Raw genomic sequence first — 18,578 nt, forward strand, 5'->3', positions numbered from 1 at the left:
TGGGGGAAATGTTTAAGTATCGAACCCACGACCTCCGGCGTTCAAATCTAATCTTTTATCTCAGAACTACGGAAACCCATCAAGGAATGTTTTTTGATCAAAATAACACATGCTAGCGTATAAAACAATTTAATCGAAACCGAAAATATAAGATTAGTTCAGTTAAAAGCCTGTTTCAATAAACTTGTTTACATTTTTACTGAATATCAACACCAAGTTACGCTTCTGATAGCAACAAGTATATTCGCAGAAAATTTTGACATATGTGTATTGTTAGTTTGGAAAATCCATTTCGAATAAATGCGTGTTCAAAGTTGAAAAAATAAAGAAATAAAAAGTTGCAAGTCAACCGTTTCAAATATTAAAGCAGTATGCTGAAATTACAAATTACAGACAAAGATATCGGAAAGGAAACTGACAATTGTTTGTGTAATGGAGGAAAACTTAAGAAATCTTAACTGCATAAAATGTAAATTTGTTTATCTGAGAAAAGAGTACTTACCTCCGAACTTTAAAATTTATTCCATGAGGCGTCCAGCTTTTTGCTTTACATGCAGGTTGTTCGGCAGCGGAACTCGCTGACTCACTTTTCACTCAGCAGATACTTAAGACTTATATTATACATATATTTTTTAATTGCCTCTACATTCCGGTACGTGGGAAGGAAGAGATAAATCCAACAGAATTGTATTCAAAAATGTGCATCCGAAGTTACATATTTCCTATTTCATCTATATCAACCAGAGCAAGCAACACTACTGGTAAACTGCACTGTTTTTAAGTTTCGCGCCAAGTTCAAAGATCGACTACTGGTGGCGTAACGAAGCGGGGGGGAGGGGAGTTGTCTGGCCTGTTATCACGTGGGTCTCGGGAAGGGTAAGAAATAATTTGCAACAGGTTTCACTTTTTTTTTTGGATGTTTGGGTTTGGTCATTTTTTGGCCTAATTTTACTGTACTAGAAAGAAGCTAACCAGCTCGTCAAACGTGAGGACTTTTTTACTTTTTACCTCCGTAACCTCTCAGCCACTGAGGCATCATAACCTTTCTTCTTCTTACCATTAGCTCTTCGTCCTGTTTATTACTCCAGATAGATTAATTTGCGCTGGTCGAGAGAAGAAGAACAGCTACAAGTCTGCGTTTGTTTGTTTACCTTGCACGACCTTAGTCTTCTGCGGTTGAAACGTTGTTCGATTTTATATACGAAATACGATTAAAAAATAAGTAAAAAATGCTACCTCTAAAATTGCTTACATGTAGAAGTACAACATTGAGTTCTATCGCAAAAAAATTTATTCGTAAGTTAAATCAAATTGAAATATTTTTTTGTTTGCATACATCCTTTGATAAGCTACGATGTTAACTTCAATTCATAAAGAGCGGATTGTGTTATAAACATCAAGCAATGAACATGTAGTGAAACCCCTCTTAACGTACACCTATCATTTAGGGATCCATGTCCTTTACGGATTTTTCAGTGTAATGAGATAGCGCTTTTTCAAACTTCTCCCTGTTTTATATTCTGCAGTTCGGGCATGCTTTCAAGACAACATTCGTGTTTAAATAAAAAACTTGCGGCCAAGATATAAAAATCATACCGATGAATTCAAAGTTATCTTGATTGATAAGGTTGTTTTCAGTGGGAAAAAGCATGATCATTAAATAATTAAAGTAACGATCATCAAGTTCTAGAAATTCTTCAATGTTTTAAACATGGCTGCAAAGTCAGAGTCATGAATTCAAAGTTGGACTGGTGTTGTGCAAAAAGTGTTGGAGCTGAGAGCTTTAAAATTCCAAGAGTCTGAGCGGGAGTCTTATCTTTTTTCCTCCTGTTTTCAGGGTTGGCAAAAACCCGGGTTTTTTTAAAAAAGCCCATGGACCCAGGGTTTTTTGGGTTTTTTTAAATAAAACCCAAAAAAACCCAACTAAAGCTGGGTTTTTTAAAAGAAATGTGGGTTTTTTTGTCTTTTTTTAGGGAAAATGTAGGGTACTTGTAGCATATTGTAGCGTAAGTATATAAACAAAGCACAAGAATTGTCTTGGGGTAAAAAAGCTGGAAAACTAGTTAAAATTCAGCGTTTTCTGAAGAAGAGTATGAAAGACGATGAAACCCAAGAATGGTGAAGTTTCAGATTTTTTAGTTTCCATGATTACTAACAGTTAAGGCAAAATTACTTCTTGAGTGATAAAATCTATTGTTCGTTTTTAATTACTACTATTTTTTTTTTTTTTTTTGCATTTTACTTTATTGTATTTCATTTTTTTTATGCAAAACTACTGTAGAACCTCAAGTAGTTTAAATCCCTATTTACTGAATTCCAGCTTAATCAAGACATTTCTTTGAATTTTATGTTGCCTGTTTTTCTATTTCTGTGTACAGATTAAGAAATATTAAACTTTTTTGTAAGATAATGAAAATACTGTACATCCTATTCTGTTTTCTGTCCGACCATTTGTAAAACCTGTTAATTTCTAAAAAAAAATATAACTTGTTAATTCGAAATTTGTGACGTGTTGGGTTGCAGAAAATAATTCACATGAAAGCCCTTTAGCTAGAGTAGTTTCCTCTGTACAATCTACAAATATTGAGAAAACCAGACGTGACAGGACTTAGTCAAGATAATTTGAGTTATTTATTGAACAGTTAAAGATAAAAGTTAAATATATATATTTTAAATCTTTGAAGTATTTTTAATGCCGTTAAGAGTTAAGAAATACTATTAAAGTTCAAAATTCATTTTTTATGTCCATTGTCTGTGGTGAAGAACAAATAAAATAGAAGTTTAAATTGTAAAAGTATTTAAATTAATTACTTTTTTAAAAAACTTCTCAAAAAATTAAAAAAAACCCAAAAGTGGGCTAAATAATGTGTTTTTTTAAATGGGTTTTTTCAAAAAAAAACCCATAGGGTCCAATCCGGCCAACCCTGCCTGTTTTCGAATGCTCTTAAATTTCAGTAGTTGGAGGGTTTGCTAGAGTTGGTCATTTCCCTTTTGATTCTGCAGCCCTGGTTAAAACAGTATCCAGAGCGCTTAAATTCCTTTTGTCGAAGCTGATGGTATTTATCATATTCAGGCTCGTGATTTCAACTTTTTCCAGGGAGCAGGGCCCGACTAACTAAAAATGAGGCCCTAGGCCCACAATAATGTCGAGGCCCTCTGAAGACTCTATAGTGGAAGTCAGTGGTTTATTTACAGGTTTGGGGTACGTCAGAATGCATTTTGGGGGCTTCTTTGTCTTTCACAGAACTTTGTATAAATCATTTATCATATGCATTTCTGAATCCTCTTTATGGCCCCTTATAATTATGACACCCTAAAGTTGTTACTGTCAGAATGAAAAAATTCTCCTTTAAGGAAGTTTTTTATTCCAATTAACAAGTCACAATTTTTTATTGTTATTTTGAAAGTACATGCATTTATTACATAATTGTTATGCTATGCATAATTCTTGTAAGTATTTTGGGGCCGCTTAGAAGATGGGGCCCTAGGCCCAGGGCAAGTTGGCCTGTGCGGTGATCATTCCTTGAACAACCAACACATATTTCAATATGCTGAGACTGTTCCAATTCATGATAATAAAACAAGGGAAGGACTTAAAAATTTTGGGACAGGCCTCTCAATTGCGCAGTTAAAACAATCCCTAGAAGGTAACAATTGTACATTTTTTAATAATTGCATAAGCATAGCTTAAGCTGCAGTACCAGGGTGTAAACGTTTACTTTCAATCCTTATTTTACTCTGGTCACATAAACATGACAACTATTTCTTTAAATTAAAGTTAAAAAAAAAAAGAAAAAGAAATTTATTCGACCTTGAGTGATGATAAATGATTAAGAGAGCGTTACGTTGGGAGCACTCTCATGGTTTTTCGAAATTGCAGTCCTAAATACTCATGTGTTGACCCTCTTTAATGATCTTGGGGCAAAGGATGGGGTTTAAGAACGTTTTCCTAAAATGTTTTTCAAAACCTATAAGTCTTAAAAACTTACTTCCAGGCCAGCTTTGGGGACGTAAAAAGAAGAGATTGGAGTTCCCCACTCTTCTCTCAGTTTGGCTATGTCCCTATATTCATTTAAATTTTAATGATTGATAAACATATTGTGGCAATACTTTCTTCCAATTTTCCTTTCCCAAATACGATTATTTGCTTGAATTTTCCATGCTAAAATTTTCAATTTCCAGCCTAATATTTTTGTTTTCTTGAAATTTGTCGGAGGTCCCAGAAAAAGAACTTTTAACATTTTAAACGGATGTGGTAATTTTCTGCGATATCTTAGGTCTTTATTCCACTTATTTTATTTTAAATAGGGCTCCTGCATCTCTTGATCAAGCTTTGATTTACTTATGATTTTTACATTCCAACATTTAGAACTTTTGGTGTGAGTATTCATTACAATACTCCGAATATCTCTTGGCATTTAGCTGTTTTTTTTTTCCTCTATGTCAAATATATTTCGGCGAGCCATGCATTTTTCTGCACTTAGCAATAATTTTCAGGACAATATTTTTCATCAAAAAAATTACATGTGGAAATTTTGCGGTGGCCCATATGAAGCTATCCTATTTAGTATTTATCTATTTTTTTTTTAAACTGAGAAACCATGAAGCGTGGTTTTGTATAACCAGAGCCGCCAAGAGACAGCGTGCACAATGTTAGTTTTATCACCGGTCCTCCCTCCTATTATGCTAATTTTACTCTATGCACAATACTTTAGTTTGAGCCGGGCCCATAGTTTCTGATTAGGTAGACATACCCACTCTGCGTCCTAGTGAATAGTGAAGAGAATACTTTTCTTTGCATTAAAAATGTTTGAAGCATACATTTTCGCAGCTCTAGCTTAGAGAGAGAATTATGGATGTTCCTAAATCGTATTTTAATATTGTATTTTCTATTCAAATTTTACAGAAAAAATACTTTTTGTCAGTTATTTCAATTGTTCATTTATGATTAATATTTTAATTTTTTAAAACAACGAAGAGTTTTTTTTTTTCTTCGTTTATTGCATCGCTAAAATGAAATTGGCGGCCCCAGTTCTGAAAAATGTGAGGGGGGATGTAGCACCCCCCCTGGTGCCGGCCCTGCTCACAGGAGTGCACTCTTGTACTTCTTGACAATTAATTTATAATGCAAATTTTTATAGACAATAGTCAAGTCACTTACGCATAAAAATAAATTGTGGGGGGTCTATATCAGGATGGTACAATGGTTTCATTCCAGAAAAAAAAAAAAAAAAAAAAAAAAAAACAGTAGAAAAAACTGCTCTGGAAAAAATGTCCACTATTTTCAGTGAATAAAAAATTCTAGAATAAATATGAATAACTTAATAATAATAATTATATATATTGATTCTTTTAATTGATACATAATACTATGTGAAATATTGATTTAGTTTATTTAAAAAGACTTTTTTTTCTTTATGGTAGCACGTTTATAAAACAGATGAATACATTAAGTTTTAATGTATTTAGAAGCAATCATAAAAGATTCATTTGTTTTAAAGTATGAAAAATTGTGAAATGTATGTGTCTCAAATATGAAATATCATAAAATAAGAAATTACGTTACATTGAAATTCAGTTGAATTTGTTACGACAGTAATATAAATTTAAAGCTGAGCCTTTTTGTTTTGGTTCAAGATTTTGATAACTATGTTTACTTTTGGTTTAATATCTACTTCGACTTAAGCCAGAACTTCTTGTGCTATTATGATATGTATATCCAAATATGTATACATTTCTTTAAAAAATTTAATCTTTATTTTAATTGTTGAGCAGTAAGTTACTTGACCCTACGTGCAATATGCAGACAGCCCAGTTTCATCCTTGTTATGCACTCATCAGCCTGGAACCAAGAACCAAGCTGGAAGAGTCATCTCATTAAAGCTGGGAGGGCCAACAAACTGGTAGATAAATGAAATTTATCTCACCAGCAAGAGTCTGCACACATGGTGCGGTTCAACTCATAAATTGAAGGCAAAAGTTTGGATGTTGAGCAGTAAGGTACCACCCCTAAGCCAGGGCTAAGGCAGAACTACAAGCAATGTACCGACAGCCCGGTTATCCCCTCCGGAGACTGCAGTTTTGTCTTTGTTATGAAATCATCATTCTAGAATAGGGAATAACCTAGGTGGAGGCAGATGTTATCTCATTTTAATGCCCAAACTTTGCCTTCAATTTATGACTTGAATTACACAATGTCACCAGACTCTCTTTATACTTTATCTATCAGTTTTGTTGGCACTCTCAGCTTCAATGAGACACCTCCTACAGCTCCGTTCTTCCCTATTTCAGACTGATGAGTCCATAACAAGGAAAAAACTCCAATCTCTGATTGGGATAACCGGACTGTTAATATATTATATGTAGTTCTGCCTTAACCCTGGCTTAGGGTCTGTAACTTACTGAATAAATCAGGACTTCAAGTTTGGTCAACAGTGCAGTATTGCTAGTAACAAAGCCAACAAAATGCTTGGGTTTATCAATAGATCTATTTCAAACAAATTTAAATTAACTAAGTTCTTCTGCCTTTATATAGGAGTTTAGTAAGACCTCATTTGTAGTATGCTGTTCAGTTTTGGTCGCCTTATCTGAAAAAAGATATTTTTGTCTTGGAAAGGGTTCAAAGAAGGGTAACTAAATTAGTAAGGGGACTCTCAGATTTAGATTATGATACCAGACTTAATAGGCTTAACATGTATAGCCTGGAGCAAAGGAGAGTCAGAGGGGATTCAGTTATTTAAATTTATCAAAATGAAAGATGTAAATGGATTAAATTTTTGCGGGGAAAGCAGGACAAGGGGTCATTGTTTTAAGCTATTTAAATCTCAGGCTAACTTGGAAATCAGGAAAAACAACTACTTTAGCAGGGTCGTGGGCACTTGGAATAGCTTACCGGAAGAGGCGGTAATGAGCAAGGGAGTGGATAGCTTTAAGAGGGCCATTGATCTTCATTGGGGACTAATTAATTGACTAGGACCTGCCTAGCTGGGCCCAGAGCCTGTTGCTGGTCGTCACATTTGTATTTGTATTATATTTCCACTAAATGATTAATTTAAAAGAATCTTTCTTAATAACTTATGTAGTTAAATTGTATAATAATTCGATTACATTATCATAATAACTTTAGTACCAAACATGAATGGCAAATTGGCAGATTTTTAAGCTGTCCAATTTTTTCCACTGCCCCAGACTTCTAACACAAAAAAAAAAAGTGGATAAAATAGCAACCCTGGTTTATAAGGAGCCATTGCTTTTTGGTAGAAATTAAACCTTGGTTAAAAGTTATGATTATTTTTGACAAGGTTGTTGAATTCATTCAATAAACAGTCCTTTCCTTATCCTTCAATACACCTGTGATTAATAATTCTTGAGGGCTGTCAGAGCTAGGCCAGGCCACATGGGACTATAGATAAATTAGACACTGAATGATACTGCCGTATACAGAGGCGGCGTTTGGGACTAAAAAAATGAGGGGGCAAAAAAAATTAAAACAACTAAAATCCATAGGATTTTTAGCTGCAGTAAAATAAAAAAAAAGGTACAAAATTTTTGCTAAGGGTGGTTTTGAGAGCATATGAGTGGTAATTGATGCAAATCTAACAATTTAACGCACGTTTTTCTTAAGATTTTGATTATGTACACAATAACTTTCCCCAAAGTATTTTGAGATGTCACAAACTCTGGGTAATGATTTCATTAAGCAAGTATGGCTTGTTTAAGTAAAACAATTGATTTACTAATATCTAAACCATGAATACGTAAACTAAAACTTACCGCTTGTGCTAAATAATGTTTCGTAAACAGGTGTACTACAAAGTAAACAAAATAATTATGTTCAGTAAATTACCGCCCATTAGCCAGGGCTAAAGCAGAAATACATGAAATACACCGCCAGCTCAGCCATTTCCAGCCGAGGACTGCAGTTTCGTGCTTATTAGCACTCATCAGTCCGGCATAAGAAATGACTGAGCTGGAGATGGAAAACCTCTTAAGGAAGCCGAGAGTGCCAAACAAACTGGTAGCTAATATGGCTTCCTTTAGAGGTTTTCCATCTTCAGCATATGAGTGGTAATTGATGCAAATCTAACAATTTAACGCACGTTTTTCTTAAGATTTTGATTATGTACACAATAACTTTCCCCAAAGAAACACTTAGACATGAGACTTACATTACTTGCCCCAAAGTATTTTGAAATGTCACAAACTCTGGGTAATGATTTCATTAAGCAAGTATGGCTTGTTTAAGTAAAACAATTGATTTACTAATATCTAAACCATGAATACGTAAACTAAAACTTACCGCTTGTGCTAAATAATGTTTCGTAAACAGATGTACAGTAAAACCTGTGAAGTTGACCACCCTTGTAAGTTGACCGCTTTTTTCAGTCACGGAATTAGCCTATGTCATATAAATCAACCTCTGTAAGTTGACCACTTGTTTAAGTTGACCACTAAAGTGGTGCACCGCAAGTGGTCAACTTACACAGGTTTCACTGTACTACAAAGTAAACAAAATAATTATGTTCAGTAAATTACCGCCCATTAGCCAGGGCTAAAGCAGAAATACAAGAAATACACCGCCAGCTCAGCCATTTCCAGCCAAGGACTGCAGTTTCGTGCTTATTAGCACTCATCAGCCCGGCATAGGAAATGACTGAGCTGGAGATGGAAGACCTCTTAAGGAAGCCAAGAGTGCCAAACAAACTGGTAGCTAATATGGCTTCCTTTAGAGGTTTTCCATCTCCAGCTCAGTCATTTCCTATGTCGGGCTGATGAGTGCTAATAAGCACGAAACTGCAGTCCTCGGCTGGAAATGGCTGAGCTGGCGGTGTATTTCATGTAAAATAATTATGACCTGAAAATTTTGACACTTCTGTTTTTTTTTTTCTTTTAATTTCTAGTTTCGGTTCCTAAATTGAAAAATAGAATAAATAAATGAACCATAAAAAGTGGAGGCAGTTGCCCCCCCCCCCTTCAGTAGCCGCCACTGGCCTTATATTTACTCTTTAATTCTTTCCTGGTAGTAAAAACCATCACATTGTATCACTTATGTTCAATCAAAATGCTTTGAACAATGTTCACATAGATGCTTATAACAGTTCCTTAAATTTACGTTTGTCTTTTCTGCCAGTAAAACCAGGCCCATCATTTTTTGGGGGGGGGGGAAGGGGCAGCTGATGCCCACTACCCTGGCTTTGAGCAAACAAAGTATTTTCATATATGTTGTGGGGGCATAATTTTTGTTGCTTTTCCAAATAATATGCATTGAGTATATATCCTTTGACCTCCCTTGCGGACTTAAAATACTGTTCATGGACAAAAAATGCAAAATTTGAAAAATCAAAAAATTTTGAGAAAACTGGTTTTAAAAAAAAATTTAAAAAAGAAAAAGGGTAAGTTTTGAGTAAAATGAGTGCGAAGTTCAAACCGTTCGGTAAGCTTTCATTCAATCTTTTCTAAATCATGTTGTATATTCTAAATCATGTTGTATCAGTGCTACTATTACCATCTCTTGCCTCAAAACAGGTGAAAGTTTCTCTTGCCACCATTGCTACTAGTTATCTATAAGTCTGAATTTTTAATTTTGGCACTTAACCCCTTTGCTTCTAGGTGCATTAATTCTAGGCGCAAAACTTTTGAGTTTGTGAGATTTTACAGGTAATAAATGTCTGTAATATGTTTTAATAAATATAGCACAAAAGTATACTAAGAATGAATCTATGATAGGAAAAACAGTTTTATGAAAGAAAATGATTTGATCGAAATGCCCTCATATAAGGAGTCATTTTTCATGTGGAAAAAATTGCTCATAAGACTTTGAAATTTAAAAAAAGAATAGAAAAATTAATAAAAAAAGCCGGTTTGAATGTATTTTAATGAGTAGGAATGGAGCTATAAGCAAAAAAATTCAAAGTAAAATTATTAAGGGATCAGTAAAGTTACAACTGACGTCGTTTTTGCAGTTTTTGCTAAAAAGCTTTTGAAAATCCACAAAGCTTATTTTCAGCCCTTTTTCTTTCTTCCTTTTTTCTGTTGAACTAATTTGAATTTTTTGCAGGCAATTGATTAGTAGGGGAACCCAAAGTGTTTTTGGAGATTTATTCGAGCGCGTCAGATAAACATCGGGGAGATACCTTACATCTTGTCGAGTACCTACATCAAATGTTGGTATTTCTTACTGGTGGATGCGTCTAGGACAGCCTGTCAGATTAGTAAAACAAAAAAAAAATTGATTATCCGATTTATTGAAGCGCGATTACAAGCTAAGGAGTGCACATTTGGAAAATCTAAAGATTTGCAGAGGCGGATCAAGTGAAGTGGGGGCCCTAAGCGGTAAAAATTTTGGGCCCCCCCCCCCCAAACTAAGTAAAACATTGAAGTTCCAATAAAATAAAAAATAAAGAAAAACAGAAATTGAAAGCCATATCGTTGTACAATAATTTTTCATTTAAGTACCTTATATGAATTTTCGTCGTGTTTTATTGGTAGCAAAATCATTATTATTATTTTTTTTTATAGTGTCGACGCCGGTCATCTCTTGTCTATGTATAAAAAAGCTGAATAATTCAGTCTCTCTTCTCTCATTTTATTTCGTAAATAATTTTTTCAAAACTGAAAAGGACCGTTCGCTAGATTTATTCGACAGTGGAACTGTTAGAAAAAAAAAAAAAAATCAACATTTATCTATGCAAGAATAATTGAAATGCAGCTCATAAAGTCACCGATACCTTTTTAAGTTTTTATGATATTCAACTATAATTTTTTTTTAATGAGTTGCCAAGTCTATTGCCCAGCAAATTTTGAAAGTTCTGTTATCTACAATACTGTGCAAATTAATTGAACCAACATATTTTTAAAGAAAATTGTGGAAGTGTGTCGAAGTGATAGAGAACTCGCAGGGAAAACATCTTAATTAATAAGCAACCTCAGGAAGAGATGTTTGGGGTTATTTTACTTTTGGAGGACCTGGCAGCTTAGTGCTAGTTGAAGGGATGATGAACTCTAAAATAACATTTCTAATAATATAGAAAGATAAAATTGTGCGTATGATGCAAAAATTCGCTGGAGATGTTAGTATATGTCAACAAGATCTTCCAAAAATTTGTTTTTCAAGAACGCAATTAACGGTTTTGAATTGCCCTGGTAATTCTCCTGTTGTAAACTCTTTCAAAAATTTGTGGCAAATTGTAAAAAGGCGTGTGAGTAAAATGGACTGCTCAACAAAGAAAATAAAGATTGAGGATGTTAAAAGTCTTGGTGAGGACACAAGATCAAAAATCTGTGCTCTAATTATTGAAATCCATGTCAAACCATAGACACGATTTCATTCAAGCTAGAGGATATATTTCATATTATATTGCAGTATCATGCATGTATGTTAACCTGTACCAATTGAACAACATTTTTGAAAATTTTTGAACTTGGGTCTAATCAATTTGCACAGTACTGTACCTTTCGCGCATGCGCAGTGATAAATTAATTGCTTTGAATGTTCATACTTCAACAAAGATTTAAAATTTTATTCCGAACTTTAGCTTTATGACTTTTTTGTAGATTGTCAAGTTTTCTGAAAGTTTGGTAAGCCATAACTGAAATCTCTGCGTGTCATGAGCCAAAAGCATGCGGAAAAAAAAAAAAAAATTGTATTTTTGAAAGAAATGTTTTTATACGACTCATTTCCTGGTATTTATGATGAAGGATGATCAAAGAGAGCGTTTTTGGTTTTTTCAATTTATTGCTGATCCCCTAATTTTTATTGAAACATATCAGCATACTTTTAATGTAATAAAAGTTACAGAACAATTGCTCTCTTATTTCTCGAGAAATTCTTTAAAATGTAAATTTTTGCAAGTGATGATTTTTTTTTTTTTTTTTTAATTCGTCACTGCGGGTTTCCTTTAGAATTTCGTAAAGTTGGGAAAACAGACGTTTGAAAACTTTTAAACAAGGAGTGTTCAATCGTAGAGGAAATGATATTTCCTTTTTAGTTTTTAGAAAAATGGGGAAAAGTTGCATTTCTGTTTTTATATCTGTTTTATGATGTGAATTTATGAAATAATCCATGTCCACTTATTCAGGAAATTCAACAAAAATCTTATTACCTAGGATTTTCAATACTGAAAAAATATATATATATTTTGTATTTAATGTAGTCTTTTTTTTATTTGATATAATATTTTGCAGCATATTTTGCAATATTTGATATAATGTTTGTTTTCAAGAAATACTGTTTTTTAGTTTTTAAGGAATTTCTTTCCAATTATAATTACGTGAAGTATATGACCAGTTTGATTGAAAAATGTGCTATCACATGCTGAAAATTTCTTTTGAAGCCTTTTCATATTTTAATCTAAGGGGAAGGTCGGAGATTAAAGTCGGATGCCCATGCTCCTGCGATCCGAGAGCCTCACATGAATGACATACCGATTCCACACGAGCCATTTGAATCCGGATTTAAAAGAAGGCAAAGAGGAAATAACGCTGTGCTGTTAATTGGACTAACATTCTTTGCTACGACTGTTACCTATGTAAGTGCTGTTCTCGTGTAGAAACTTTTTCTTAAATGTGAGTGAATAAACATAAATAAATGAGTAGATAAAGTTTTATAATAAATAAATAACGGTTGCAAATCGATTGATTAAGCTCATAATGTTTCGAAATTGATTTATTGGGAAAGTCTACTCTACATCAACATCCCCATGCTGAAATTATTTTAATATCCTCTAAGGAGCAGATTATAGATGTAAAATTACGTTTGCGTGTGCCAAAAAGTAAAAACTTTCTGCAAGAGTGGGATATGAAAAAGGCAACAATTACTATAGCTTCTCTAGTTTAAGAGAGAAAATTTGAATTTCATTTAAATTTGCAAAAACTCTTTTGAGTAGTTTCAAGTAACCAAAAAAATGTCAACCCCGTTTAGCTCACTTTACAAAAGCAATCTTTTGGATATTAGTAAAGCCTTTAAGATTGTATGAGCTAATCCAGCTACACTCAAAACTATTTCTTAAGTTTTCAATGCTTCAACTTTCATGAAGAACTTTTGATGACATTTAGGAATATATTTAATAGTTTGAGGATATACTTCGACAAAGAATTTTACCACTTTTCATAATATTTCACTTTACCCTTTAATGTATTTTCTAAGTATTCTTTCTTTTCGCACATGAAGAATTTTTTAATCTCGCATGTTTCTGTTACATCTCTTATTCGGTAAACGTTGTCTTGTATTAACTGATATTTCGTTTTAAATTCTACACTGTAAAATTAGTTTAATCATTAAGTATTGTGTTTTCATAGCACAGACAAGTTATTTTATAGTGGAAAATATATTCTACTTTAATTTCTATAATTGTAAATATGTATTTATTTTTTTTTCCAGGTTGTAAATTCTGGGGTCATCTTTTTCAATCTTACTCCACCAAAAAAGAATCTAGAATAAAGTTGTTCCTGTATTAGCTCATGTGAATTATAAGTACTCAATTGCATTTTATGAAATGAAGTCAATTAAAAAAAACCGTTACTGTGTACATAGCATATTTAGCTGATGAGTAAGATTTTAGAAGAAAAAACTTGTTTTCCATTTTGTGCGAATTATTTTTAGTTTAATAAAATTTCTTGCTATAGTATGGTATACATTGTTTTATTTTCATTCTCATACAATTGCCGTAATTCTTAAAAATCCTGAACATGGGGCTAATTAAGCTGTTGCATTTTAGCAGCATAATGAACATCAATAATATTTAATATTAGTATTTTAACTTTAAATACATGGTGCTCGAAAAAGATCCGTTGAATTTTAAATATTTGTTTTAAAAAAGAAAAAGAGACAAAAGTGAAAAAATAAATAAATAAAATAAATTCCTAACAAAATGTTTTGTAGATAAGGATAGAGCAGCTTAAAAAGCTCTATTTTTAAATGCCCCCTTTTTTTCGTCATAGATATCAATATCCATCGCATAGAGACTGATTCATTGAAAATAGCGACTCACAAAAAAGTGAATTTTTACAACTTCAGAGATTTCCCAAATCAACTCTTGTTTAAGTGGAGTTGATTTAGTCTTTGAAGAGATTTTCCATTAACTCGTTCTACACCTTTGACTTCGACCGAACGACCCTAACTTTTTCTGTGATTGACTTTTCTCAGTGCGATTACTACTGTAGGATTTTTGAACAAGCCGATTTGTTTTTGCGCATTACTATCGATAATTTCCTTGCGATTGAAGTGCAGTGTAACTAGATGCACAACTCCGTAGCGACAGCCACTGGCCGCCATTGAATGCGCGAAACTTAAAGTAAACGAGCAAAAGTAAAGCTTACAAGCATGCAACGGTGTCAGCATTCTATCTGGTTACGGCAAAAGTTGTTTGCCCGCGTTTCGGACGCTTGCCCATTCATTGCGCCGGTTTCTCTTTGTATGCCTACATCTATGGTTTGAACATCGGATTTCTATACTGTAGTGAATTCAGCGAGAACTCGGACAGTGAAAGTGAACTAAGCAACGTGACATTTGGCGATACAGTTGTCTGATTGACAATAGGGATGACGAAAACAGCGCCAATCAGATATAAGAAATGTTCCTGAGAAGAATCGCCTACCCAATGAGTAATTTATGAAAGTGGCAAATATTGGCGCCAAACAGCAACCCTCTTTGTTTACGTCCGCTAACAAGTCTCCCTGAATGCACCATAGTCGAGAAACTGGCAGACGGCGCAGAGCATATTTTAGACGAATTTCAATAGCTTTAAAGCTAACTAAGCTGCAGGACAATTAGATGAATTTTCCAAAAGGCCCGCGAAGATGGAGGGATACAAAATTAAAACTGTCAAAACTGGTGCCTCATCTTAAAAATGCACAGCAACACATGTCCTGGACAACAATATGGAATTTAACTGTGTTGTGCAATGAAAAAAAAATTAATAGGCATGGCATTTAAGAAGAAAAACATGATTTTAAACTTTGGTGGAGGTTTCATAATGGATAACATATTTAACTGATCAAGACTGGTTTTTCTCGAGGCGATAAAATATAGAGTTAAGACTTTCTTAAAGTCGAATGTCCTAATGTCATATACTGCATAAACTATAAAAAATCTCATGCTGAATTGCGGCACAAAGAAATATATATTGCCTCAAAAGGCAAATACCCATAGCATTACCTCAATGACTTGTTAGAATTTTTGCACTAATTATTTCAGTTTAAATCCTTGAAAAATTAAAGGGTTGAAATTAAAAAAAGCTTTCAGTTTGAAAATGTCATCAATTTTAGTAAAATATTAGAATCAACCTGAGCGTCCCGTATGAAAAAGGTCGGACCCCCCCCCCCCCCCAACGGCAGGTTGTACAATAGTGTGTTATATGCAAAATACACAATTTGTGTAGAATAGATGAAATTAAATATGGTGATTCTTTCCATATATTTTAACTTTGTTTGGCTACTTTTTGGATAAGTTGTATTTCAACAATTTTTATATTTGCAAATGCGATAGTTAAAATTTCAGATTTTGCTCATTTGTTTTAAGTAAAAAAAAAAAAATGCGGGGAATTTCGAGGGTTGAAAATCAATATGGTTGTCCAGACTAATTATTTATTGATTTTGTCTTCATCTAATCGGTTCCCAACTGGTGGTTCGCGAACCCCTGGGGGTTCACAAGAGGCATAAAGGGGATTCGCGAAAACAATATTGTAATGGCGGAATTTCGAAATGCTTGTTAGATATAAAGCCCTTAAGTTCAACTGTTTTTTTTTTTAATCATTAATTCATTTGTCTCTAGCCCATTCGATGCTCTTTAGATGCAAATGTTGCCATAATTGCTCACGTATTTTTTAAATTTCATTAATTTAGTCTGTCATTACAAGGAGTGGGTTTTCATCGTTTTCATTGAGCATCATAGAACTGAAGCAGGGCCGGAAAGGTTCAATTTTTGAATACAATGGAAACGTACGAATTCCTTGGTTTTCTCAGTCGCTTTTGATCGAAAAATTCGATTGAAACTAATGGGAGCATTTTATGGAGCATAAGCGAATGTCTAAAATATTTATAGTTAATTTTCGATGCTTAGTTTCTTTGCCGTTTGAGTGTGACGAAGAGCTATTACTTTTCTCTTGTGGTGTAATTAAAATGCGTAGAAGTGCGATCGCGCTACTCTTTGTTGCTATAATTTTCAAGAAGAACCAGTTAAAAGCCCAAAAATACTTCAGGAGGTGTGAAAAAACATTTCACTTAAAAAAAACACTTGCGGCACTGTGAGGTTCACAGTAAAAAAATAAAAAAATAAAAAAGAGAAAATATATTGTAAAAAAAAACATATTAATTTGAATTTTTGGCATCTTGAATTCAAATTATGTTGTTCGCAATCACGAGCGTGTGTGTGTATGAATGCGCGTGTGTGTTTGTATAGGCGCATGTGTGTGTGTGTGCGTGTGTATGTATGCATGTGTGTGCGTGGTGTGTATGGAGTGCTGTGTGTGTACACGCGTAAATATGTAGGCCTTCGTGTGTGTGTGTATGTAGGCATATGTGTTTGTGTCTGTTGTGCAGACATGAGTGTGTGTATGTGTATATATATTTGTGTCTGTGCGCAGGCATGCGTGTGTGTATGTGTGTGTATGCGTGTGTGTGTAGGATATGGACACAACCTTGAGACGGTTTTCGCAAGAGGAGCAGCATCGTGAGGCCGGTCGACGCGACGGTGGTGCTGGCAGTGGGTACTGGTGGGAAAATAAAATGATAGGAATTCAAAACAGTCAAATGAGAACAATAAGCAATCGTGATTGCTCAAAAAAAAAAAAAAAAAACATCAATGGAATTAGAACTTGCGCTTAATTTGCGCATGAAAAGGAATTCATGGAATTTGTGCAGAAAAATTCTCTTGTAATAAGGGAACCTAATAATATTTTTGTTGATCAAAACCACCTTTTTTGAAACAATTGAAGTTAATTATAGTTATTTTATTGTTTCAAAAAACAAAATAACTACGCATTTTATTTCGCACGTTTAGTATAAATTCTAGTTTTTAGTATAAATTAAAGAAAATTCTTCAGCACTCAAACGATGAACGTACGCAGTATATCTCTATCAAACAATTCGACTCTAATCCTTTTCAAGAAGATATAAATTTAAGAGATCTATTTAATTTTACTGGCAGACTGGTAGAAAAAAAACATTTAGTTATTCTGAGACAGTTTTCTAAAAGGTATTTTTAATGATCATTCTATAATTGGCTTCTGATTCAGTGTCACAAATAAATGTACTGTTGTGTCAGAAAAGGATATTTTAAGAATTTTATTACCCTTTTCCTTTTGGATAACATTTCTACGTGAAAAAGAATTTTCAACACACACAGAAATAAATACAAAAGCAATTTAAATGCTGAATTTAATGTAAGATTGAAACTGTCGGATATTTTAGTCAAACTTTGAGCTTCTTTATTCCACAACCATCCCATTGAAAATTTTAATCAAAAATGAAGTAATTCAGAAAAAAAGAACACTTATTTGTTTTTAGTTCAATATGTTTTGCGTTCATTTTCTAGCGGTCACTTCAGTTTGTACTCTTTTATTTTGCAGTGATGTTTTTGTTCTTTATTGCGTGTGAGTTTTTTTTTTTTTTTCTTGCTTGTTACTTATTGCTTACTGCACAGGGAGTTCACCAAATTCTTCGGAGTTTGAAAGGGATTCGCAAGGGAAAAAAAGTTGGGAACCGCTACGATCAGTCTAATTTACTTTTTGAGTTCAAGAACTTTCTGCACTCAACTGAACAATAACTAATAGCATTGTTTTCTTTTTTTTTTCTTTTTTTTTCTATTTTAATGACTTCTTAGACAATTCAATCAAATTTAAAAAGTCTTGGCGGTGGAAAAAATTAAGTGAATATGGTTAGTTTTAGTCCTTTTCTATGGTCAAAAAGCTTTCTGAGTTAAGGGATATATTCTCAACTTTCCGCTACACTTTTGAGACAAAAATGAAACAAAAGCAATATTGTTATTATTATCAATGTTAAACTGACGCTGAATTTGCCTTCCTAATATATTGGGTCAGTAAAATGAAAAGATTAAACGCAACACATTAAATGTGTTCAATTTCAATTCGTATATAACGTGAACATGGTAAAGGGAGAAAGGATCAACTTGGAAGAACAGTGTAGCTTTTGCGACAAATGAAAGAGTTGAGAAATTACCAACATGTCGCAGGGCAGAAAAGCTATCTATCAAGTAAAAAATACCCAACCTAAAATCGATCGCTTCGTTGTTTTTCTTTTCCGCAGTGCACTCTTATTATGTTTGGTATAAAATAATTTCGGAATCCATTAATCATGTAAGTAGTTCTGGTAACCATAAAATGTGTTCCATAAAAGTGAAATAATGTTTCGAGAAACACGTTTTCCAACGCATCGCTGCACAGTATCACAGGAAGTATTCATTAATATTAAGCTCAGAAATTTTCAGTTAGAGTAATTTACTGCAGAAGCAAACTACTTGGAAAGATTAGTGCAGAAACTGTTTGATAACTCTTATTCGAAAAGGATTTAAATTTCAGACAGTTATCACCTTGATTAAAGTGAAAAACCAACGTAAATAAAGC

The 18,578-nt window shown here is 33.5% G+C and overlaps 1 long non-coding RNA gene across 1 annotated transcript; it reads left to right on the top strand.

Annotated features, from left to right (window-relative positions):
- The first annotated feature begins 1,127 nt into the window (after positions 1–1,127).
- LOC129218709 (uncharacterized) lies at positions 1,128–13,622 on the top strand. Its single transcript, XR_008580366.1, has 3 exons — positions 1,128–1,296; positions 12,355–12,527; positions 13,379–13,622. It is a non-coding gene; the product is annotated as an uncharacterized LOC129218709 (long non-coding RNA).
- Positions 13,623–18,578: the final 4,956 nt, after the last annotated feature.

The sequence above is a fragment of the Uloborus diversus genome, chromosome 3, assembly GCF_026930045.1.
Source record: "Uloborus diversus isolate 005 chromosome 3, Udiv.v.3.1, whole genome shotgun sequence".
Classification (NCBI taxonomy): domain Eukaryota; kingdom Metazoa; phylum Arthropoda; class Arachnida; order Araneae; family Uloboridae; genus Uloborus; species Uloborus diversus.